This window comes from Catharus ustulatus, chromosome 2, assembly GCF_009819885.2.
Source record: "Catharus ustulatus isolate bCatUst1 chromosome 2, bCatUst1.pri.v2, whole genome shotgun sequence".
In the NCBI taxonomy this organism is placed as follows: domain Eukaryota; kingdom Metazoa; phylum Chordata; class Aves; order Passeriformes; family Turdidae; genus Catharus; species Catharus ustulatus.
In genome coordinates, this window is record NC_046222.1 from 80279798 (window position 1) to 80304697 (window position 24900).

A 24900-nucleotide genomic window follows, 5' to 3' on the forward strand; every position below is an offset into this window, starting at 1 on the left:
AAGTGCATCTGAGGCCGATTTGAGACCAGAGATCCTGTTGTAGTGAACATCAAAAATAATCAAATAGTTGTTAATGAATATCCCTCTTAAACTGAATCAATGCTCAGGGATAGCCAGAGGATTCACTTTCAAACCCCATTACTGCTCTTAGCGAGCACACTAATGCGGACACAGACATTTAACAGATGTCTGTGCTTTTGTTTTAATAACTTTTGTCTATAAATGTAAGCTACTGCACCTAGAAATATAATAACAAACCATGTTAACACATATTTAAAAAGGCAAATCATCCCTCCAAATATACTTTATTTATAGGAATAATATTCTTAGCAACAATGGGGTGTGAAAGTGTTTGAAGAGAAAAAAATGTGGAGTTGAAACAAATATTCACAAATAATCTCTTTTTTCAACTTTCCATTAGATTCCTTTTTGTTGTTTCATTTGTTTGTTTGGTTTCAGGGGTTTGTTTTGTTTTGTTTTGTTTCATTTTTAGTTTATTTTAGCTTGGAAGTAATTGGAACTGCCTAAATTTGCTTAATTTGGTCTGCTTTGAGCTGAGATGATTTGTACACATATCAGTCATTTAGTCAAACATTGTAACTCTGCCCTGAAAGATTGTGAATTTCCACTGTAGAATACATTTATTTTCAAGTAGAGACAGGTTTTATTGTGCTAGAGACACAGATGTGTGTTTCATTATGCAGTTTTTCAATACTATTAATGAAATGACATTAGAAAGGTATCAATAACATAAATATAGCACAGATCATACAGAGTAGATTTACAACCGAATTAATTTTGTCCCTCCTAAATTGCATTTTGGATCTGCTTTTTATATTAGTACTACAATAGAATTATTACAATGATAATCTATAAATTAATAAATAATACTGTGGCATTAAATAAATCCTTAAGTGCAAAATTTTATTAAATAAAAATAGGGGTAAATTTTGTTTCCATGGTTTTCTAAAAAATAAATATAAAAATTATTGTATATTACAGTGACAGGCATAAGGTAACTATTAAAACTGTAGATGCACTTGAAAAAATAGTTAAAATGGAAGCTTTCTGAAACTATGTGCAAAATGCTTTACTGCTTTTAGTTTTATTCTTTTCTTTGTTTCCTTTATGGATTTCATTTTTTGATGTTTTTGTCTGTTCTCTGTCACAAGATTTCTATTACTGGAATGATCTGATATGTAATGTTATGTTTGTGAGATATTTCAGCTTAAGCCTATAAAAGATCAAGTTGCTAGTAATTTTAATGCCTGCGCAAATAATGCTGATTTAATCTAAACTCATATATATTTAAAAAAATATATACTTTAGAAAAAAATTGACTTCTGAAATACTTATATCTAGGCTTCTTCCTGTGCTAAGCTATGTTAGGGTTCCAGCATTCCTATTGTCCTTTCCATGTACTGTCACCACCAACTTACTGCCTCTAAAAGTGAGGGGAAATCTACCAAATTATTTCACTGAAGATCTGGATGTAAAGCACATGATCTCAAACAGAGGAAGCTGTTTAATGAGAAAATATCATGTTTCCTCTGGAAGAAAATAAGATTAAATAAACATATTCATGTCTTCCTCTGTGCAGTATAAGGCTGTTTAAAGATCATCAAAATTTACATTTACCCATAATTCTGTAATAAATCTACTGAAGACTGTTTTGTTGGAGGGCCATTTGTTTTGGGGTTTTTTATCAACTCTTCTGATAACGACACTAAGGAATCATTCTTCCACTGGTTTTTGCCAGCTTCAAGCTAGATTTAACCTTGTTTAGCCTTGTTTTTGTCATATTTTGTTGCATCAGCCCAGCTGCTTCTGCCTGCTAGGTTGTGCTTTTGCAGGTGTAAAACCATCTTGATACTGTTAGGGAAATGCATCCCTCCTAAGTAAAGCCATGTAAAATGTTGATAGTCAGTTTAAACTCCCATCAGAGTCATTGCTGAAAGAGAGAAAGAGCAAAGCATCTATAATTCAGGCTGCTTAGCAATATATATATCTCTGAGGGAGGACAGGAGTCAGCCTTTGGAATAACCTTCTCTGCAGACTATCAAGGGAACCAAGATGATCATATCAGATAAAATTCCCAGCTTTTACAAGATTAAAATAAATCAGTTGGAATTGACTTTTTATTCCAAAGCAATCACAGCTTTCTCTATTCCTTGTCCTAATTCTTCCTATGCCTCTTCATTATGTATTGTTTTCATTTTTAAATCTCTCTCTGCCCTTTTTCTGTCCCAGTGTCTCCTCTTCATCAGCTTTCTCCATTTTTACCATTTATAGACGTGATTAACAAATCCTAGTTTTTCTTTCCAGCAAAATGTCTTCCTTCTCTGACCCTGGAAAACTTTTCCAACTGCTGTAACACTTCTGTAGTTTAGTTCTTCCTTGTTATTTCATAATATGAAATAATTTTGATAATCTATTTATTGCAATTCTAGAATTCTTCCTTCTTGAATGCATTTAGTTCTTCATTACACTGCTTATTGAAACTGAAAAACATTAAGTATTTCTGGTCTCAGGAGCTCTTCGATTTGACTTAGTGACCTGAATAAAATTTTAATATACTGAAGATAAGCATGCAAAAACTATATGTTTGTTGAATGGCATTTTCCCTGCAACACTTTTAGAATAAATGGTGGCATAAATGTGTTGACAGCAGCTAATCTCAGAGGATGAAGTATGCATTCCTAATAAGCTCTTTACTCATGTTAAAGGAGAGTGAATGACAGGCAGTGCAAAATCTTATCTAAAAGGCAAAATACATTGCAGTGCATAATAATGCACATAACAGGTCTGCTCACTTATGGGCTGTGGATAAATGCAAGAAATCGCTACAATAATATGCCTGAAGACGGAACACTTATTCTCGTTGTGTGGGTGAGGTGCTGTAGAGATCAATTAGATCATGTAACTCCTGCAGACAGTAAGAATAGCAGTAATAAAACCTAAAGCAAAGAACATATTGCACAGTGTGCTGACAAGGTCAAATTGATAGTAATGATGTGTGGTGGCAGCACTGCATTAAGGTTGTCTTATACTGTATGCATCTGATATTGGCTTTCATTACCAATATCCTGGAGTACAGTCAGAAGCTTACTAAAATGATAGTGATTACCCAAAGGGCAAAAGCAAATAAGACAGGCATTTCAGTTCTTGTGTACCCTGCAAACTGCATGAAGGCAGAAAAAATTGTGCCTCATGTTAGATCTACAATGCTTGCTACCACTGAGATCAAATTAAATTTATACCACCTTTTGTCCATTTTAGAGCTGATATGGTACTTTAAAGCATGTGTATGCTTATGAGTTTATTAAGCTAGACTGTCAGAGACCATGATAGCTCTCTTCAGTACGAGTCTACAAGAGTGTACTCTAAAGCAGCCTGTAAGACGTACCATACACAAGACATATTGTTGTTCTGGAACCTTCAAGTTAATACTCGGTGGGCACTTAAAAACTTGCATAAACTCCAAATATTTGGATGTGTGTCTAGTATTTTTGCGATACAGCACCTTCATAGCTGTTTTAAAACCAAACCAAAATTAAACCTATGTTTTACAAGAGATAAAAAAATCTTCTGCTACTCCCTGAAATTCTTCTTCCCTTACAAAAGAAGTAATTTCAACACAAGGAGCTTTAGTCTCTACTGAATGAGACATGCTCATAGACAGAAAGGTTAATGAAAAACAGAGTCTCCTTTGGAATTATATATCAAACATTTCAAAGAAATGCATCTGGGAAGTTGCTTCTGGTCTTATCTGTTGTCCTCGCAGCTCATGCGAAATGTGAGTGGCTGAATAAAATTAAGCAGAGAATTTTTCTATGAGGTATTTCTCTGGCTCATTTAAGCATTTAGGTGAATAGTAGATTTTATAATGTAGTCATGTGCAATGTTCCTGTCCACACACACACACAAAAAAAGTTTTAACCCTGAAAATATTGAGGTGGTATTCAAAGTGGAGGTGAACATTCAGGAAATGGGAATTGACTTGACTGCTCTTGACTTTCCTTCTCATTACAACATTAAATGAACAGTTGCTCTTTCTTTAATGCATGACATTTTCTGGGTGTTATAATTCTTCTCTTTTGTGGTGTTAACTATTCAAGAAATCAAGGCTGGCATAACAGGACTTCAGTGAAGTATGTTAGTCAGGTCTGTCCACATACTTTGGATCATTCTGTTTGTGCACTGGACACTGCTTTGGATTTTTTTCTGACACAGTTGAGAGGATTTTTTTGGCTGTGGTTTCTTGTACAACTGTGTCATGTTGGGGGAAAGACACCTGTGAGAAAAAGGCTGGGTGCTGGCTGTGATTCAGACATGGTAGATGTGGGAAGGAACAACAAGGTAACAGTACCCCTGACATTTAGAATACCCAGATGAGTCACCTGAAATACTCAATTTTTGCAGAAGGAAAATCATAGAATCACACAATGGCTTGAGAGGCACCATCTTAAAGATCATCTAGTTCCAACTCCCCTGCTGCATCAAAAGGTTGCTGAAAGACCCATCCAATCTGGACCTGAACACTTCCTGTGCCTGTTCCAGTGCCTCACCAGCCTCACAGTAAAGAATTTCTTTTTAATATTTAATCTAGAGATTACCCTCTTTCCGTTTAAAGCCGTCAACTCTTCTACTACCACTACATGTCCTTGTAAAAACTCCCTCTCTGGCTTTCTTGCAATCTGTCTTTTATGTGTTTCAAACACTAATTTATTATTTTAAATAAAGGCTTCTGAGTAACAGATGCATGATTCATACAGACTAGAGGCTTCTGGAAAGTTGGTCTTTAAAGCATGGTGAACATATGCCACTTCTGTCTACTCAGAGATGGCCCCATTGCCTCCCTCAACAACCTCTTACTATGCAGCATTGCCATGGCTGTAGCTATAATGCCATCTCCTACTATCGTACTCCTAGTTCCTTGTTCCTATCAATCTCCTGTCCCTCACTTCCTTCAAAAAGTTATTTTTTTTAAATGTCAGGGCTCTCCCTTCTGTTATTACTCAACTGCAGAATTATGTTCTGTTTGGAGAATCATTACTGGGTATATACATTTGGGAAAACAATCTCATTGTCATAATGCTACGTGTTTTGCCTTAAATATGCTTGATATGCTTTCTGAATACTGATTAAATTTTTAATTTACATTATACACTTTTTCCTCCAAAAAGCTGGATTTCCCACAGGACTTCTTGGGAAACAAAAATACAATCTTAGAAAATACCACAGTAACTTGTCCTTGTAAATAACTGCCTAAGAATTCACTTTCACGCTTGCAAATGTTCAGAAAAGTTAATGTAAGTTAATAAGCCTTCTGAAAAAGTATCCAAGCTCACAGGCAGCTAAAAAACACCTTTTAAAAAGAATCTTAGCATCAGTTTTTCAATTTCTTTTTCACCTATGCATGATTTTGGTAAAAATTTACACATACTACACTTCAGTTACGGTAATTTCACGAATACAAGCCACACTGTTTCGACCAAAATTTTGCTCTCATACCGTGAAAATGGCTAATATTCAGGTGCGGCCAATATGTGAATAATTTTCTGACATTTTCAACCCTGGGAGTGCAAACCAAGTCAGTGAAAACTGCAAAGTCGAGCTCCTGCCAGTAAAACCCTGCATTTACGCGGTTGTTACAAATTGATACTCTGTTGTGCGGCAGGTGGAGCTGCTCTGTGCAGGTAGCACAGGGGGTGGGGAAGGCGGGGCAGCTCCCTGCTGCTTGGCCCTGCGGCTCAGAGGAGGCAGGGACAGCTCTTTTCTGCTGGCCCCGCGGCTCGGGGGAAGGCGAGCAGCTCTCTCCGCTTGGCCCCGCGGCTCAGGGGGCTCCCGTCCCCGCGTGCCGCCGCCGCAGGAGCAGGCAGGCTCCATCCCCGGCTCCCATGGCCGCCACAGGTGCCGGCGGGCTCTGTGCCCCCCCTGCCGCCGTGGGGCAGCGCCGGGCCGGGGTGACTGAGCCCAGTGGTGGCGGCGGCCAGCCCCGAGCATCCCCGCCAAGCGGCAGTGCCGAGCTGGGCCACCCAGCCCTGTCGGCAGCCCCGAGCCCTCATGGCCCGAGCTGAGCCAGTAAACCCCGCCCTGCCGCCGTTCTGTTACTAATTGGCAACTTTGTTGCACGCGGGTCCTCGCTGCGAACACAGAGCGGCTTATACTTGGGTGCGGCTTATTTATGGACAAAAACCAAAATGCTTGCCAACACCCGGCCATGCGGCTTATACTCAGTGCAGCTTGTATTCGTGAATTTACTGTACTAAGCACAATATTTTCTTTTGCCCTAGGTTTTTTTTTTTAAAGAAGGAAAGCCATTTTCATTACATGTGCCTTTTATTATATTCTTCCTTTTCAGATAAACTGTAGACAGCCAAAGTCATTACTTACATAGATAAAACGTTTTGGAAGTTTTATAATATCAGTTTCTTATTATCAGAATATTATCCTAAATCTTCTCTTACATACATTATGCACCTTTGATCAAACAAAGAGCTAAAGATTTGTTGGTGCTTCAGTTATTCCATACACTCTCCTTGTAACAGGAGGTATGATTATGACTAATGCATCCTGCATCGAGATGACTTCTCTAATATGCTGAGATTAAAAAGGAAAAACAAAAACACATTCATTATGTTGCAGTTCTGAGTTTTTGTGCTGAATAGGAAAACATATACGTGTAAGCAGTATTACAACAGTTGTAATTACTTCTGCAGTAAGAAATGTATTACAGTTTACTGTTCTTTATCAGCTGGAAAACCTTTCCTTTTGAAACATAGTATGTGCTTTCATGATGAACGGAACAAGAGAGACTCCTGCTGGTTCAAACTCTGCAGAAATTAACACTTTTTTACTAACTTTCTTTTTTTCCTATTCTTTATGTACTTACACTGTTCATTTATTCCATAATAATACCAAAAGGCTCTGAAGCTGAGTGAATGCACTAGACACTCCCATGTAGCTCAGAAGAGCTGACTATTGGAATTCTTTTTTAATTTCTGAGGCAAGTAAAAGGAAGAAGGGTAGATGTTAAAGTCATATACATAGAATCACATTAAGTACCACATAGTAGTTTATGTGGTTCTATTATGTCTATAGAAAATTTTAAAGCTAGTTATTCAATATGTGCTGGTCTTAGTGGAGAAAGTGACTGTTTGGTGCAAATATTTATGTATGCACACATCTTTTAGGCACAAGTAAACCAAATCAAATCATCAAGAAGAGCACAGTTCACAAAATTATTTAATTAAGTTTAGTTCTACTCCCACCTAAAATTTTAAATTATCGTGACAAAGTATTACCAGTAACAATGATTTTATCACATACTGCTGTTGTCTCCACAGAGTGTCTGTTTTGTTCTGTGCACAGGAGGATGGCCACTACTTAGAGAAGGAAGAAATTGTGCCTTAGTATTCCCTCACCCTCCTCCTGCTACATGTCCCTACGTACTGCATAAACTTGTACTGGAAAAATGTTTGCACGTTAATTTTTATAGTTCTAACCCCTGTATCTGAGGGCATGATATTTAAAAGGATTTAAGGGCTGGACAGAAAAATGTGTTTATTATCCAAGTCCCAGTTGAATGTAGTGAGAACACTGTGTAGAAATACTGGTGTGTCTGAGGATTACAGCTCAGGTTGTGTGTCCACTAGCATACCCTATACTACACCACAGGGACACCACAAAGATGCCTATGGAAGCCCCAAATCCAGGCTGGTATTTTGAAATATAGGAGCAAACTCCTATGCAAAGACAGCAGCTGAATTCCACAAAATATTTAAAATGACATTCCACCTGAGCCACCTCAGAAGGATAAATAACTTCAGCAACTCTTGCTTTTGGAGGTAGTGTTTCTGTCCCTTGCTGGTTTTTTGTAATCTACAATAAGATACTCTAATTACAAATGTAATATTGTCAAACCTTTTGCCCAGTTACCCTTCAACCCTGGAGGTACCAACTTTTATTGGTAATAATTTTTTGGGGTGCTTAAGTATCTGCATCCAATTATGGTGTTCTGTCAACAATGAACAGACCTTTCCCAATCTCAGCAACTACTGGAATTAACTATTAAAGGTTTTCCCTCTTATGTCAGCTAGGGTTAAAAATTAGTTTTCTCAGAGATGGCTAATCTTACAAAAAATATAAACGGAATAACAGTAACATTTTATTTTATTGAATAAATTAACAGCTATACACTCTTCTGGGAAATTGAACATTCTCATTAAATACCCTTCTCTTTAAGGGGACTTGCATACACATATTCAGAGCCCTCCTGGCTCTCACTGGCTTCAGATTACAGTTGTCAAGATGAGACATTTCTGAAAATGAATTTTATGTACTTCATCTTGAAAAATGTGCCTATACTACATTAAAGATAAGAGAGAAACATGATTTTCTCAGTATCACAGCACATAATTATGAAAAGTTTTACCATAGAATCCTTTTTGCAGAATTTTTCAAAAACTTTTATAAGTCTGAGTCATCCTCTCTCACTCACTGTCTCTCCCCTCCTTTTATCTTTGATGTCTTTCCTATCCTCTTCTGTGAATAGTAAAGGACTTCACTAACAGATGAAGTGCAAGAAGGCAGCAGTCAAAAAGTAAAGGTGATACAACACCATGCAATTAGAGCTGGCACTGAAGTGCACAGGAACCTCCAACTGTAAATGGCATGGTGTGATAGGCACACCAAAAGAAGTGCTGCTGTCAGGTGAAGAAAGGCACAGGCAGTCTCTGAGGTTACAGGCTTTAGCTTGGCATGATGTATCCCAGCTGGGAGATCTGAAAGCACCCCCAAGCTCCTCTGCTGGGGGCTTACAGCACCTAGAATGTACCTCTCACATCAGACCCTTCCTGGTGAGGAAGCTGCGGGCCAAGAATGAACCTCAAGGCAGGTGGTCTAGCTCCCCAAGGGAAGCACCCTGCAGTGCTACCCACACACAGCCCAGCTGAAGCTAACCTGGTCTGCTCTGTCATCATGGAGGGTACCAAAGCAGGGGAGGATATATAGGAAAAGCCCACCACAAGGTGATCATGCTGACATAGTCTACGCTAGGGGAAGATGCATTCATCTCCTGAAGTAACAGGAGACCAATTTTGTTGAGAGATGCTGTTGCTGATTGTGTTTTAATCTGTGTCTGTGAACCAGATACAGAATATAATTTTGCTTTGTGGGTACAACTGTATGGCAACTTGCTACAATATATGCTTTCTAGATAACTATTGGCTGTTCTATTATTCAGTATCTTCAACTTTTTTAGCAGTCACTCTGCATCTGTGGGCTAGACTAATTTTCAGCTACTCAATACCAGTAAATTATTTAAAGCACTGCAGAAGACTTGTGTTTTCTTACTACTTGACAACTTGCAATATGTGATCCAAGGATTTAGTAACGCTGGGAACTTCCACAGCAAAAGTGGATGATTGCAAGCATTTTCCTCTGAAGCCTGAAACAGCAGGGTATAAGGGTACTTGCAGTAGACAGCTGTCACCTGCTGAGTACATTTATGTTGCCTCCCCCTGGTGACACTGGAGGTGTAAATAGGTTCAGAGAACTTATATTTTTATTTAGGTTTTTGATAGTGTAGTATTTAGAGCTTCAGCTTAGTCTTCAAAACAGAGATGAAGTTAAATGTATTTTACCACCTGAAGAGTTAGGTGGGACATGGATGTATTAAGTTGAAAATACAGATCCAAGCTGGAAGAGCTCTAGGAAGACAGGGGAGGGGACAGAACAGTGGCAGGATAGAAACTCTCTTTGCTTCCTTTCACATCACTAAAATAGGGCTTGAAGAGACATTCCAGGTATAGTTATTTCACTCTTCATTTCACAGAGGCAATTGAATCTCTTCAGTACTACAATGGAAAGGTTTTAGTAATATCAATATTGCCATAGCTACTTCAGAATTTGCAGCAGTAAAGTTATACTCTATGAGGATGCAACAAGGAGCATGCTTGACTTTTCTTAGCCAGGTGCTAATTAAGAGATAAGCAGAATTTACCTGCAAGTAAAAAATCATTAATCTTAAAGTTTCATAATCTGTTTACCTTTACTCAATCCATTAAATGTTCTGCATCTGGGCAATGTAAACAGGTTAATTAAAAAAAAAATAGATCTGTATTTCACAAAGCTAAGCTGATTTACAAAAGTCTATAGTATTGTACTATTTATAAATTTATCACACAGTTACAAACAGATGATCTTGTAATGCTTTTTTTTTCTTTTGCATGGTTGAGATAACAGCAAAATCTATCAGTTGCTATAGCTGTCTAAGCATAGATTAAAAGCAGAGCTAGGTCTCATATAAATGGGAACTATTGTTTGCAACCCAGAACCATTTAAAAATATGCTCAAAAATGTTTTGGTTTTTGTTTTGGTTTTTGGTTTTTGGGGGTTTTTTTGTTTGGTTGGGTTTTTTTGCTACTGTTAAGCCTGATCTTGAAGTTGTTAATTAGAACCTTTAAATAGTTGTTAAATAGATGCTTTTCTCTACCGAGACTGGATGTAGCCAATATGTAGTATAATGCTGCATGTGTTTATTAATCTTTGTCTTCCTCTGCATTACCACTTTGGACTCATTCAAAGTAGAAATCTGGCTTTTAAGTGGAGCTGTGAAAACTAGATCATAAATGTTATTGCCAAGGAAAATACAATGATGTATTTATTTCTGTGTTTGACACAGAGGGATTGGCACAAGTTTCCAAATTGATGGTTTTAAAATAAGTTATAGCACCCCTTAGGTCACCATAAATTTAACACTTCCTTGTTTCTGTTGAGAATATAATAATTGTAGATATTTTTTACTGATGAGTATCATATTATGTAATAAATATATGGAAAATATATTCAGTGGAGTATCCTTTCTTTTCAGCATATTTGCATGTACATGACATTCCCTAAACACACCCATTAAATTTTTTTAAGAGAGAAAAAATACAAGTTGGTTCTAGATGAAATGATTTTATAATAATTTTGATCTACAATTTCTGAACGAAAAGGGCCCAGTGGTTTTAATTCAGATGAATAATACATAATTAGTAAAAAATTTAGATTGTCCTGCCTCAGATAATAATAGGTTTGTCCAAAAATAGTATGCCTGACATTGTTAGGGCAACTTGCAGGGAATAGTACTATTAAGATGACTCAGTGATATAATCTAATCCAAATGTATTTTACTTTTGTGATGGACTTCAAATATTTTTATTCTGAAGCAATATTCCAACCACATAAAGAATTTATTTTTAATCATTTCTTCTCATTCTGATTACCAAAATGCTGTATATTTCATTCAGACATGGAAATCATAGTGATATTGATGTGTTTTATATTTAAGAGAGACTGTATTAGCTTCCGCATCTGCACAGTCACAACTCATCTCAAATAAATCTGTAGTGATGTTTTCTATGACATTTTAAACATAGCATTATTCTGGAAGCAGGAAGAGACAAAATTTGTGATGGAAAGATTTTGATAAAACTCAGACTTCACAAAAGCAGAAATAGGCTTAAAGTTGATTTTTGAAGAGTCATTACAAACTAAATAAAAGGTTTCGGTATGTGAGCATAAGAGCAAAAAATTAAAAAATAATAGTTATGGTTTCAGAGCAATTGTTTCACATTTTAGATTTTGTTTGAGAGAAAAAGCGAGAAAAATCCTCTTTTTGTATGAGAAAAAAAAAAGAGGAAAGAAGCCCACAAACCCAAAACCCAGATTGTCTAATTGCTGTTTTCAAAATTTGTACAGTGCAAACTTTAAAACTAAGAGATTAAAAAAAAAATTTAAAAAAACATAAAGAGGAAATAATTTTTTTTTTCTCTGTTGATTACACTGTATTGGTGTGCACAGTGTATAAAAAGGCTGCTTGCATCCTGTCTCAGGCAAAGTGCTGCTTGATAAATGAGTTTAATACACTGATGTTTACCTCAGAGAAAATTCTACCTATATTTCAGAGAGGCTTTTGTGCATAAAATCTGTTTATCACATTTTCTAATACAGAATGTGGTCCGTATCTGTCCTGTGGAAAAAGCTAAAACATTTCCCATTAGTCTTTACAAAAAATCATTTATTAATTACAGAAACTAAGATAAATGTAACTAAAGACTTCATGCATTGAGAAATACTGTGATGCTTTTATTTATAGGTTGTTTCAGGAAACTGGTGTACATATGTACACAGGTGACAACACCTTCCTGGCCACAAACATACTAAGCTAGAGCTTATTGCACAGGAAAACTGAGTAAGTAGGGGTTTGTTTATTTTATAAAGGTTTAGTTTGGTTTGTGGTGGTTTAATCTTAAGTGGTTTTTAAAATAATATAAGACCAAATTCCTTCAAAGAAAGAACTTTTTACTGTATAGAAGCTACTGTTTTTCTGATGTGCATGTTATCATTTCAAGGGATGGTCTAATGACATTGACATCTGAGAGCGACTGAACGAATGACCAGACTTGGAATTTGTCCAAATCATGTTTTTCCAGAATTACCTATGACATCCAATACTAGTGCCATCCATTGCATTCTACTTCATTGTATCTTCACATCCCAGTTTGCAACAGAAGTATGTTCCGCACAATCTGTATTTTGTCATTTTCCTTTGTTAAAGACATTATTGTTTTATACAGTTCCTGATCATATATACTTAGTGTAAAGTCCATCAAGACTTAGTCCTTGCTTCTCAGTTTTTCTGCAGTGATTTCACAGTCATCATGGCTATGAAAAAGAAGACATTTTACCAGTAATTCTTATATGAAAATGAAAAAGCATATTGCTACAAAATCAGAATATTAACATGAATGCCTCTATGCAAGCTAATATGTGACATGCATTGTTTTTGATATTAATGGCAAGGGTACTACAGAATTAGAGATTGTAAAAAGAACTGGACATTGTATATTTTTATATACTTAAAACTTTACTAAACATTAAAAAATAGATTTGTAAAACATTGATGACCTAGTGTACTTATTTTTATGAACTCTGTGATTTAATATTTTAATAGGTTTTGACTTTCACCCATTTTAATCAATACCATAATCAATATTTTTTCAATAATGGAAGTTTTCCTTCAATTGTCCATACTTTAAAAAATTTATTGATGTTAGACTGATCTAAATAGTAATCTAAATAGTAATGTGATCTAAATAGCAATGGTGTACAACACTGTAAAGTATAACTCTATTGACATTTTTATTGAAAGATTTATTGAATCACGGTGTGATTCCTGGGCTGTCCTGTGCAAGGCCAGTAGTTGGACTCGATTATACAGGTGGCTCCATTCCAACACTGAAAATTCTAAGACTTCATGAAGCTGTGAGAAAGACAAGACACAGTGTACTCACACAGTGACTCAGTCCCAAGAGCAAGCAGAGGGGTTACAAGTGATGCCATGGCTCTGATGGACTGCCTAGGGTGCTGAGTTTGGGTCATCTGGCAGCAACAGTCAATGACACAAGTGACATGTGAAGGTGAATAAGAGCCACATCAGCCCTTGGTTCCATTGATGACTCTGTGGTTTGATGCAGGCATGCCCTTCATGGATAATATGGGCGACATCTTGCCCATGCTGCTGACACTTGCCAAAGGGCAGGGTGTCAGGGAACAGGGTGCTGAGAATGAGTATGAGCTTGGAGGAGAATAGATTGGGTGCAGCCCTGAGGAGAAGGACTTGGAAGTCTTGGTGAATGAAAAACTTGACATGAGCCTTGAACGTGCACTTGCAGCCCAGAAAGACAATTGCCTCCTGGGTGGCATCAAAGGAAGAGTGACCTGCACGTCAAGGGCAGTGGTTTTTCTCATCTACTCCCCTCTTGTGAAACACCACCTGGTATCCTTCCAGTGCCTAAAGTGGTCCTGCAAGAGAGTTGGACAGGAACTTTTCACAGGGTTGTGTAGTGATAGGATGGGGGTGGTGACGTACTGGAACAGGTTGCTCTGAGAAGTTGTGGATGCCCCATCCTTGCAGGTGCTCAAGGTCAGGCTGAATGGGGCTTTGAGCATTCTGGTCTAGTGGAAGGTGTTCCCTTCAGTGACAAGGAGGTTGGAACTAGATGATCTTTGAGGTCCTTTCCAAATCTCTGTAATGCTGTGATTAATTAAATAACCTTGCATAGGTGAAAATCCTTGATCTTAATTCTGTAGAAATGTTTAACAGAGACTAATTGCCAGTAGATTCTGTAAGACAAACTTCCAGAAGGAAAAAAATGTCATGTATCAACACTTGAAAATTAATCTAACTAATTTTCTGATAACTGGAAATTACTATGCTCAATTCAGAAACTATAAATCTGCAATACTGCAGGAAATTATTCATATTATATTCAAATATTATCTTGTTTATAATTAGGATTGCAAGGTACTTGTTCTCCTGTGCTGCATTTAATAGCTTGAAAATCCAGAATTCAGTAGCTCCACTGAATGTAATGAAAATGTAAATATAACTTACTTGCCTGAATATATGATCACCGAATTGGTTCTGAACATCTCAATTTTCAGGGTAGAGTGCATTCATTTAGGTATGTGGTATATTCTAATAGGAGACATGTTACTAAATCTCTGTGAATCCCCTTGAAAATTGAGATATGAAAGAAAAGGTATTTAAAGCTTTTATTCATAATAGTACCATAGTAATTATCATGAGTAAATGGCTTAAGCTATTTGACCTTTTCTACGAATAGATGTAATGCTACTTTGTTCCTCAGCTAGACAAGAAAAATGACGTTTGTTTGAGGTTTTTTTAAATAATAAGTTATTAAATTTAACAGGAGTATATCTTCACATAGTACAAATTATTCTGTACTAAAATCCTTCTTTTATATGTTTTTGGATTCATACAGGGCTCAGAATTTGGCATATTTTGAGTTAGTTCACCATTTTTCATTATAAATCTAGAAACTTTGAAGACAAAGACTGTGGTAATGGCAAACCAATAGTCCCCTGAAGATATAAGGAAGCATTCCTTTATATTTTTCCACTTTAAAAAGTATTAGTTTGTGACCCCTAAGAAATAAATAACTAGTATTGAGGAATTGGGGAAGGCGATTTTATATCTTTTTTTTCTATTTGGAATGGAGGTCTTCCAGGGTTGCCTATCAAATAGCTCAGTTCAATTCAGAAAATATTCTGCTGGACATAATTTTATCACATTTTATCATAAAATATATAAACAGGGTAGTCAAATTTTCAGATATATTTTCTGCATTTCAATTTTTATTCCTTATTCTATTTTTTTTATTTCCATTTGGTTAACACAGTCCTATTGATGTTGCTTCAGAAATCTTATCTGTAGTTTAGTTTACATTGTCTCAAGAAGACCACATTTATTTCTCATTCCTTTATATGTCTTTATTCCCTTCTTTCAAATATTTATTTATTTAGTATTTATTCCCTTGAAGTATCCTACATATTTTCATCTTTCTGTAGAATAACATGGTCAAATTTAACTTACTATAGAAATGTTAAATTTCCTCCAACGGCAATATATTGACCTTGGGTGAGTCACTGAAGTGCAGTTTCTGACTTTAATTCTATTATTTATTTAAAATTTCCTTGCCCCCTATGTTTCTTTCCAAATCTAAAACAAAAATTCCATGATAATAAGTCCTGATGAAGATGCACGGTTAGAGAGTGCCTCTTCATACTCTTTTCCCTTGCTCTTTTAAGGGTTCAGCTCAAATAGGAAATCGCTTTAGCCGAGTTAATCTCTTGACACTACTGTTTTAGTCAATAGTTAGACTACATGAATGTTTCTGGGAGTATTAGAAAATACTGCTAAAACATGGATTTTGAACTCAGTAACATGAATATTCAATACAGAACTGCAATCCCAAGAGTTTGCTTACTAGTTTAGTCAGTGAGTTCCAGGACTTGCATAACCAAAAAATTCCTTTAACTCCAAGTTATTTATTTTCCCTGTATAAAAAAAGCTGGACTAAACCTGTCAACAAAGGAAACAAGGGCAATCCACATGTTCCTGACTGTGTTATACTCATTTATTGAGACAAAACCTGTCTTCATCACAATTTAAATATAAATTATATATACACTTATATGTGAGAACATAGAAGGGAACATTTGATTTATGATTTTCTAGTATATTTTGCTCCTGAACTTCATTACATTGGAGTAAATTGAAAACAGGAGAAATAAGATCTAAAGTTCTAACTACTGCAAAACACTCACCACAGGAACTGATCCGCCACTAGGTTACAGGGAAGTTTTTATATTTACAAAGCCTAATAGACACAAAATTTGTTTGTTTGTTTGTTTGTTTTCTAAAAAAGCAGCTACAAAGGACAGAATTTCTCTTGGACAAGAATTTATTTTGGACAAGGTCCTCAAGGTCAGGGCAACAATGTGCTGCATGTTTTTATATTTTCAGAAGACTGTGCGATCTTAAAAATTGTGTAATTAGAGTATCAGTGGGGACAACAAAAAATGGTTCAGTTGTATTTATTTGAATGTGTTTATGCAGTTCTTTTTCAGTGGCATTAATGATAAAAAATGTGCATTTATCTCTAAGAGATATTTCTTTTGCCGCTCTTTAGTATTAATAAATTATTATTTTATCACATATGTCTACATTACATTCAATTATTGAAATTGAGTAGCCACATAAAGGCATGAATCACTTGTCACACAAATGAACCTAGAAAGGATAGAATGCTAAAAAGAAGCTTCGAAAAATATATATGTGAGGAGATATAAATGGCAAAAATATTTTCCTGTGTAACTTACTTTGTTCAGTTTTGTAACATTGTACAAAGTTTTCTATGCAGTTGGGAAGCTACTCACATTCCAAAAGTGACTGCACTTTTTAAGGGAAAGACACCTTGAGGTAATTACTGTGCTAAATAAATGTCAGTAAGGCTCTTACTTCTTTATTAATTAGAATTCTATTATGTCAAAAAAAAGGACTGTAATATTCCAGAGAACTTTTTTTGTGACAGAAAGTTGACTGTAGCACAAAACATGTATTACAGACTTAAAGAGATTTATTTTCATAGGAGTTGAGGAATTAGGAGCTGCATATAAATTGTTTCACCACTGCATGTCCCATGAGCATATGGTGGGTTGAGGTGATGTCTGCTATTTTTAAGAAAAATGAGTGATTTGCATGTGCAAATGCATTAACAGTAAAGAGCAAAAATTAACACAAGGAATGTATTACTTGACAGTAAAGTTAAATGCCTTGATTATTATGATTAATGCTGGTGTGAGAAATATTCCAATCACCACAGTTCAAAACCAGAAATACTGTATAAGAATTTTTACAACATGGATTAATTTTAACTGTGTCTTTGATGGCACAAAGTGTTTTTAGTATATCCCTGGACACTTCCCATAGGCTTATTTCTGTTGGGTTTTCTTTCCAGTGTACGCTTTCAAACTTTGACTTACCCATTGAGACAAGGACCATGTCCATTCCTCTCTTGTACTCTGGCACCCACCATAGGTGTCCACATGACATTTTCGTGTATATATTTCATCCATGCTTCAAGGCCAATGCTACAGTCTCCTTAAAATAATAATAAGAAAAAATTGGAGGACTACAGTAATTTCACGAATACAAGCCGCACCAATTTGACCAAAATTTTGGTGGAAACCCGGAAGTGCGGCTAATATTCCGGGGCGGCTAATCTATTAACAAAATTCTAAAAGCTGCCAACACGGAAGTGAGAGCCCGCGGCAGCCCCAAGCCAAGCTGGAGCCCGGCCGGCCCCGGCAGAGCTGGGAAAGCCTGGCAGAGGCGGGGCCAGCAGTGTGGGGGCGGGCGGCAGAGCCTGAGCCAGCAGGGCGGGGCAGGGAGGGCGGCAGAGCCTGAGACAGCATGGCGTGGGAGCCCGGGAGAACTGGGGCTAGCAGTGCAGGGGAGCATGGCAGAAGCAGGAAGGCCGGCGGGTGGGGCTGCCTGGCAGCGGGGGAAGCCCAGCAGAATCGGGGCCAGCAGCGTGGGGGAGCCCGGCGGTGCGGGGGCCTGCAGTGCCGGCCAGGGCGAGGAAACGCGGCGGCGGTGCAGACGGGAGGGGGCGGCCGGCGAGCCTGGTGGCGGCGGCGGCAGCCCTGCTGGCGGGGCGAGCGAAAGCGGCGCTCGCGAAAGCGCCGCTCGGCGAGCGAAAGCACCGCTCGCGAAAGCGCCGCCGCTCGCCGCCGCTTGCGAGCCGCCGCCGCGAGCCGCCGCCGCGAGCCGCCGCCGCTCGCGAAAGCGCCGCCGCAAGCCGCCGCCGCTCGCCGCCGCCGCTCGCGAAAGCGCCGCGGGGCGGGCGCGGCGCTCGCGAGGCGCGGCGCAGGGCGAGCGAAAGCGGCAGCGGGGCAGGCGGCGAGCCCGGCGGCGGCAGCCCTGCCAGCCGGGCGAGCGAACGCGGCAGCGGGGCGGTGCTGACGGGAGAGGGGGGCCAGCGAGCCCGGCGGCGGCGGCGGCAGTACCACCTGGCCAGCCCCGCCGAGCCGTGGCGCTGAGCTGGGCCACCCGGCCCCGTCGGCAACCATGAGCGGGCCGAGCCTTCCTGGCCCCGCCCCGAGCCAGTAAAGCCCGCTATGCCGCGATCCTGTTACTAATTGGCCAATTTGTGAAAGCTGCGCACGGATTCTCGCGACGAACGAAAGTGCGGCTAATATTCGGGGTGCGGCTTATCTATTGACAAAGACAGCAACATTGTCGAGGCACCGGGGGTGCGGCTTATAATCCGTGCGGCTTGTATTCGTGAAACTACTGTAATTTAAAAAAGAAAAGCATCTTATAATTTATGCTGCTAAGATTAAACTTGTACTATCTGCACCATTCAGTGGAACAATTTTGTTAGTACAATTGAAATAAAAATACTTTATCTGAAAAGACTTTATCTGAATTCTTTTACTGAAATGCAAATCTTTACATTTTTAAATTACCAACAAAGTAATTACAAATAAACAGGATTCTTTCACATAACGTATTAGTTCACCCCCCCAGAAAATGTTTAAAATATAGTCTGCATTACTTTAACTTTCCAACAAATCTATTTAATCTGTTTTGCTTTTAAAATCCTGAGCCACTTGATTCATCATAAAATAAATTTTTGAAGCACAGAGAGAAAACAAAATAGGCAAGCACTTTATTTAACAGTGGATAGTTTTTTTAAGAAAGTTTTATCTTGCTTAAAGTAATATGAGAAGTTTTCTATTAACTAGGCTGGGAAGCCTTAGGGGCCACTGAAAGCTTTTTAATTGCATATTTAATTAGAAATGTGCTAGAGAGCTGGTGTTCAGCTTTTCTGAAGCTCATGGCTCCTGACAAAATGTCTGTTTTTAAGCCATTTTGTCTCCTGGAATGTTTTCTAAAAGTGGGTTAAACAGAGGAAGCTTTAATTTTACCTATTTTCACTTCAAAGGGATTCTACTGTTTTATCAATCCTACTAGCAAACCAAGGTGAAATGACACCTTCAAAAGTAAGCATTTTCAGGTAAAATAAATCTCCTAAAAGAGCCAATTTTAAAGATTCTAACAATTTGTTTCTCTGCCTAGCCCACCAGAATGATGGAAGATGAAAGAGGGAATGAAGAGGAGGATTATGTCTACCTACTACAGGTGCAGAGTTTGCAGGAGAAAACTAACAGCCACTTCATCCAGCAGCCAGTGTCTGGAGGTGAAGCGAAATAAATTCATAAATGTTATCATTACATCCTGGGTAGAACAATGTTGACAGCGCTGCCTGCATTTGTCAGGATGTGCAGCATTTGCACTATACCTGGACAAAACATGGCAAGCTCAGTATGTCTTATGCCCAGTGCTTGGTCACAGTGCCTTTTCCAAAAAAGTTTTCTGTCAGAAGTTTGCCTGGAATTTAGGTTGCCTCAGAAATCCTACCTTCCCCTGAGGTAATTTAATGGATAAAGGAGGGCAGCCCCAACAAAAGCTGACAGCACCTCAACCCTCAGCATTGCAGGTATGAATACACATTAGTTATGGCTGGATAAAAATGCTTATGAAACACAGGCTAAGTAAGCTGCTGACTTTTTAATGAAACACAGTATTTGAATAAGCATAGTCTCTTAGAGGCAGAATGGAAAGCTTTCTTTGTCATTTTACATGACAAGCCCTGTTTTGTAAATAATTTATATTAAATAGAAAAGTTAGAAATACATAGAAATGCATTGATTAAAAGTGTGATCTTGTACAATGAAAGGTAAATATATGCTGAAGAACAACTCAGTAATTAAACGTGTTATACTAGACCTTACGTTTAAATGAGTAGAATGTGGAAATTCCTTTTGATACACACAAAACAGAAATTTACCAAACTTGACATAATATATAAATGCTCATGAAAGTGCATTCTCATATCACCTTCACTTCACAATAGCACAGCCAGAGACTTGAGACTCCCTGGACTACCCCAGTCACATAACTTAAACTATATCTTTCATGGCTAGTAAAATAAAACAAATAGCACCCAGACCATGTACTAAGACCAGAACTGGAATTTTTCTATTGAGTGAATCAGATTCATACGTGATGATAGTCCATGTATTTGATGACAGAACATGGTAAATATATTTAAAGGGTAGGAAATAAAGTTTGTTGGTAGTAACTTGATTTGAGGAAATAGACTTAAATATCATGCAAGACTAGCTCCTATGAGGCACTGTCATTTAATTTCAGTCATCCATGATTAATTATCAAGTTTACCCAAAATGTGATCCATTTAGTATTATTTCAACTTTACATTTTAATGCTCAAACACTGATCTTTGACAGTAATGATATTTCCAATTTTCTACTGCTCTGCAACCCCACATTTTTATTTAATATTTTATTCATTAATTTTTATTAATGCATTGATTTATTTATAAATGGGAAATTCTTTAGTATGTGTTTGCACATGCTTTCCAGTAGCACAGGCTAAGCAAATGCTTCAGACTTGCTTATGGAAAAGAGAAGAATAATTCTGTTTAGCAAATTTGTTCATGCAAAAATCAGAAGTGACATCACTATTGCTATTAGGTGTAAAAACAATACTTATAATTTAATCATTACCTATTCAAATTAAAGTTACAGATTTAACACAGTTTTATGAAATTAAAGTAGGATGAGTTCATTCACACCTTTTGTTATGAAACTAAAGTTGAATACATTGATTAATTTACCCTCTGTTCTAAAGATTAACACAGGTAAAATTAGGTCTTGTCACTTGTTGCACCAACCTGTAAAAGAGAGGTGTGAGGTCAGATGAGTGCCATTATCGTCAGTACTCCAACAATGTTCAGCTCTGTGTTTCCACATCAAAACCAAATAGAGCTGATTCTTCAGTAACTCTGTGTTTGGCTCAGTCCTGACAGGAAGCTGGCTGTTTTAGCCTAAATCCTGTTAAATACTGATGCAGTCTGGCAAGAAAAATTATTTGAAGTCATGTCTGATGGCCATGACTGCACCTTCTGTTGAAAACACCTGCCAAAGTAGTTCCAAGGTTATGGACAGTCCTAAACTCTTACTAGATTAATTTTGATATTGGATGCACAGACAGCCACAACAGCTGAGAAAAACCTCAATGTTAAGTGGCCAAGGGTGACTCAGTTTTTGCCATATCTTTCCTTCCTCTCTCAAGTTCCCAGGCAATGCTAAGCTTCTCTGATGCAGTCTGTGTTGGATGATCCCTCTAATTATGTTTGCATATGTGGGGACCATTATAAACTAGATAAAACACAAAGGCAAACTGGAAGAAGACTCAGGTGATTATGTTTGGCTTAGAGTTTTCTGAGAGGAAGAAATTCATCTTAGTGACCCTTCAATCCAGGGACATCCGGTGCTTCTACTGAAAACCCCGTTGTGAAAACCCCTTTGCAAATATCCCAAAAGACTGAAAAGGCAAGTGCAATAACGTTGAAGCTATCATCTGTCACTATCATTTTCCTTAAAAGCTGTAGTGAATTAGTTACCATGCAAAAAAAACCACGAAAGAGACGGAAAAAGACCCACTGGGTATTTTGTGTACCACAGCAGCAGACTTAAGAATCAAACTCAATGTTTTAATCTCAAATATTTTTAATCTAGATTGACATTTTAAAGATGAACAATGGAGAATGAGATACAGTTGAAAGCACTATGAATAAATGATAATGTTTTACTCATTTCATATTAGTTACACATTCTTAAGTTTTTTAGTAACCAAATTAGTTAACATGTCTCTGCAGATACGCTTAATTCATAAAACTTAAAATAAGAAACATCTTAAATGGAGCAGGGCTGAAAAGCAGTCTGACTGCTTGCCATGTTGGTTTGGACTACTGACAGGTTTTACCCAGTGTTGTAACATTCTGTTTCACCAGTAACAAATGGACAAAACAGTGTCCTTACTGAAAAGCTTTCTTGCATTTTTCTTTCAAATATGCCCATGTTTATTTTCAAGACAAAAACTCATCACTGGTCCAAAAAAAAAACCACTTAAGGATTGTAACATATCATTTAAGGCTTCTCAAAGGAAGTAATTCTCTTTAGTTTAGAAAGAAATACTGTTCCTACATTGGATGAAATCCTTACACAAAATCTGGGCAATACCTTCCATGGTTTGTCCATTAGGTTTAAGAGGATCCTATTTATATATGTTGTCATAACCCCTTCAATTTATCAAACAGGCTGAACATCATTGTTTTCTTCTTTAAGTTTTTTCCAAACTGGTCTGGATAAATGTAGGTTTCTATTTTTAAGAAGTTTCATGGAAGAGATAGTTTGCTTTGAATGCTTGCTTATCGCTCAAGTACGTAATTTTTTACTAGTAACAGCAAATAAGAGACACTGAGGGCATAGCAGGTTTGTAGATTGATGGAGTCTACAGAGGATTGGAGGATATCAAAAAAAGTGCAAAGAGAACTAAAATTAGACATGGAAGCCAGGGAAAATCTGAAAGACTTCAGAATAGGAGAAGAAGCAGAGTGAAATGTCACTACATTGCATTTGCAAACAAAGATTTTGATTCTCAATGACAACTTCTGTAGTTTTCCTTTTTTTTAAATTTTATTTTCCAACAGCACTCTGCTTTTGCCTCACAAAGAGAAAGGCAGTCGGCTTCATTGAATCTGAGAGAGCTCAGCAAGGTTAGGAAGGTTTTCCTTTTCGGAGAACAGATGAGTGTCTACATGTAGCAAGTCACCTGCTCCTATCTAATAGTTTCTCTAAGTTCCTCTTTTGCACAGACTGACAGCTTGTGGTATGTAAGGTGGCAGTATTCCCACCATCAAGAGATCAGCAGGAGTCCTGCAAGGTAGATACCTTCAATCAGTTGATCATGAGTCAGTAAGTGCCAGGGATAGCTCTTTGCACAAAACCCAGCACTGCTTTCTAGCAAAACAGCTCCAGCAGCCAACAGGAGCTCAGTGGCACACTTCCACTTCCCCATTACAACATTCGTTGGAATTGCTAGAGAAATTATAGCAAGCTGAACACATAGGTCTGTGTGTGTGCATACCTTTGCTGTATGTCTGTGTGTGCAGGTATCTCTATACATAGTTCTGTGTTTCAATATATGTTGAGGAGGCTATTTGGGGTTTTTTTCCAATTAACTTTCCTGATATCAAAACAGCTGTGTATGATCCAAGTGTGATGGATCCCAGAAACCTGGGTGTTTTGAGCTTTCTGTGCTTTCTGGCACTGACTCCCTGGAGAGCACTGCTTTTCACCTGAGGCCTTGGAGGAGGCTACTAAATTTGAGTGGTGGAGTTAGTAGTGAGTGTGTAGTTAAAACAGAAGTGTGTGCTTTCACATGGTAAAGGGCTTTAAATTTGAGGGTTTTAAAATATAGTAATAGATATGGGACAAGATGGAGGATTTGGGGTGCTGTTTCTTTCTACCTTCCTCCTTCTTCATGATTTCAGGTAGTAGTTTCTGGTTGGACAGTTAGTACTGCACTGTGGGTCACAGGAGTTTGCTTATTGGGTCAAAAGTATAAATAATGTAGGTATTAGCTCTCTGTTGGACTGTTTACCTTTAAAAGACCTTGTAACTCTCTAGATTCACCACCATTTTGCTTGCTTTTAGCTGGTAGCTGAAGTGTTGCAGAACTCTCTGTACTTTAGATCTCATTTGATAAACAACCAAGCCACGAGAAAATTCGTCTCCTTCATGTTTTTAATTCTGACTCTGAGTGAAGACAGAAAACAGGCAAGCCACTAATTAAGTGGTGCAGATACCACCTTTACACAAGCAGATCTAACCAAGTGGTTTTCTCTAACCATGTCCCCTGTGTTTCAAAATCACCTCTGAATTCAGAAGATATTTGCTACGAGGAAATCAGAGGAGTCAGTGATTTGTTTTTCTTCATCAGTGTGCAATTTATCAGTGCCGGCTTCCTACAATGTTGGATTGAGACAGTGAGGTGCAAATACTTGAGTTTTCATTAATTTTGCATATTGCCTATTTCATTAAAAGCGAAACTATCTAATACACAACAATAGACAATTTACAAAATGTAAATAATTCATTAAAATTGGTTGTAACTATTACAGTTTGAATAAGGTATTTCTGTTCCGCAGTGCCATATTAATTTCTTCCATCTCTCCCTCTGGAGGTCTTATATCTATAATGATGTCTCTAAATTTCAAATTTAGTTATGTTTTTCAGCTATAGAGTCCCATTTTGATGATCCAGTCTCATGGGACTGCTTTTATATATATATATATATATATATATATATATATATATATGCATATATGAGATAGAACTCTTTAATCAATTATTTTATTTTATTTTATTTCTGCGTGTGTTATTTAAAACATCAAATTGTAAATTAATTTTAAAACTTAGGAAAATGTTGGCTAAATAGACAGAATACTTCTGATAACTTTCTAGCCCTTCATTTCTCCAGTACTCCCTCAAAATGAATGAGAGTCGCACTTATATATAAAACATGAAAGATAAATAACATGTTAATTC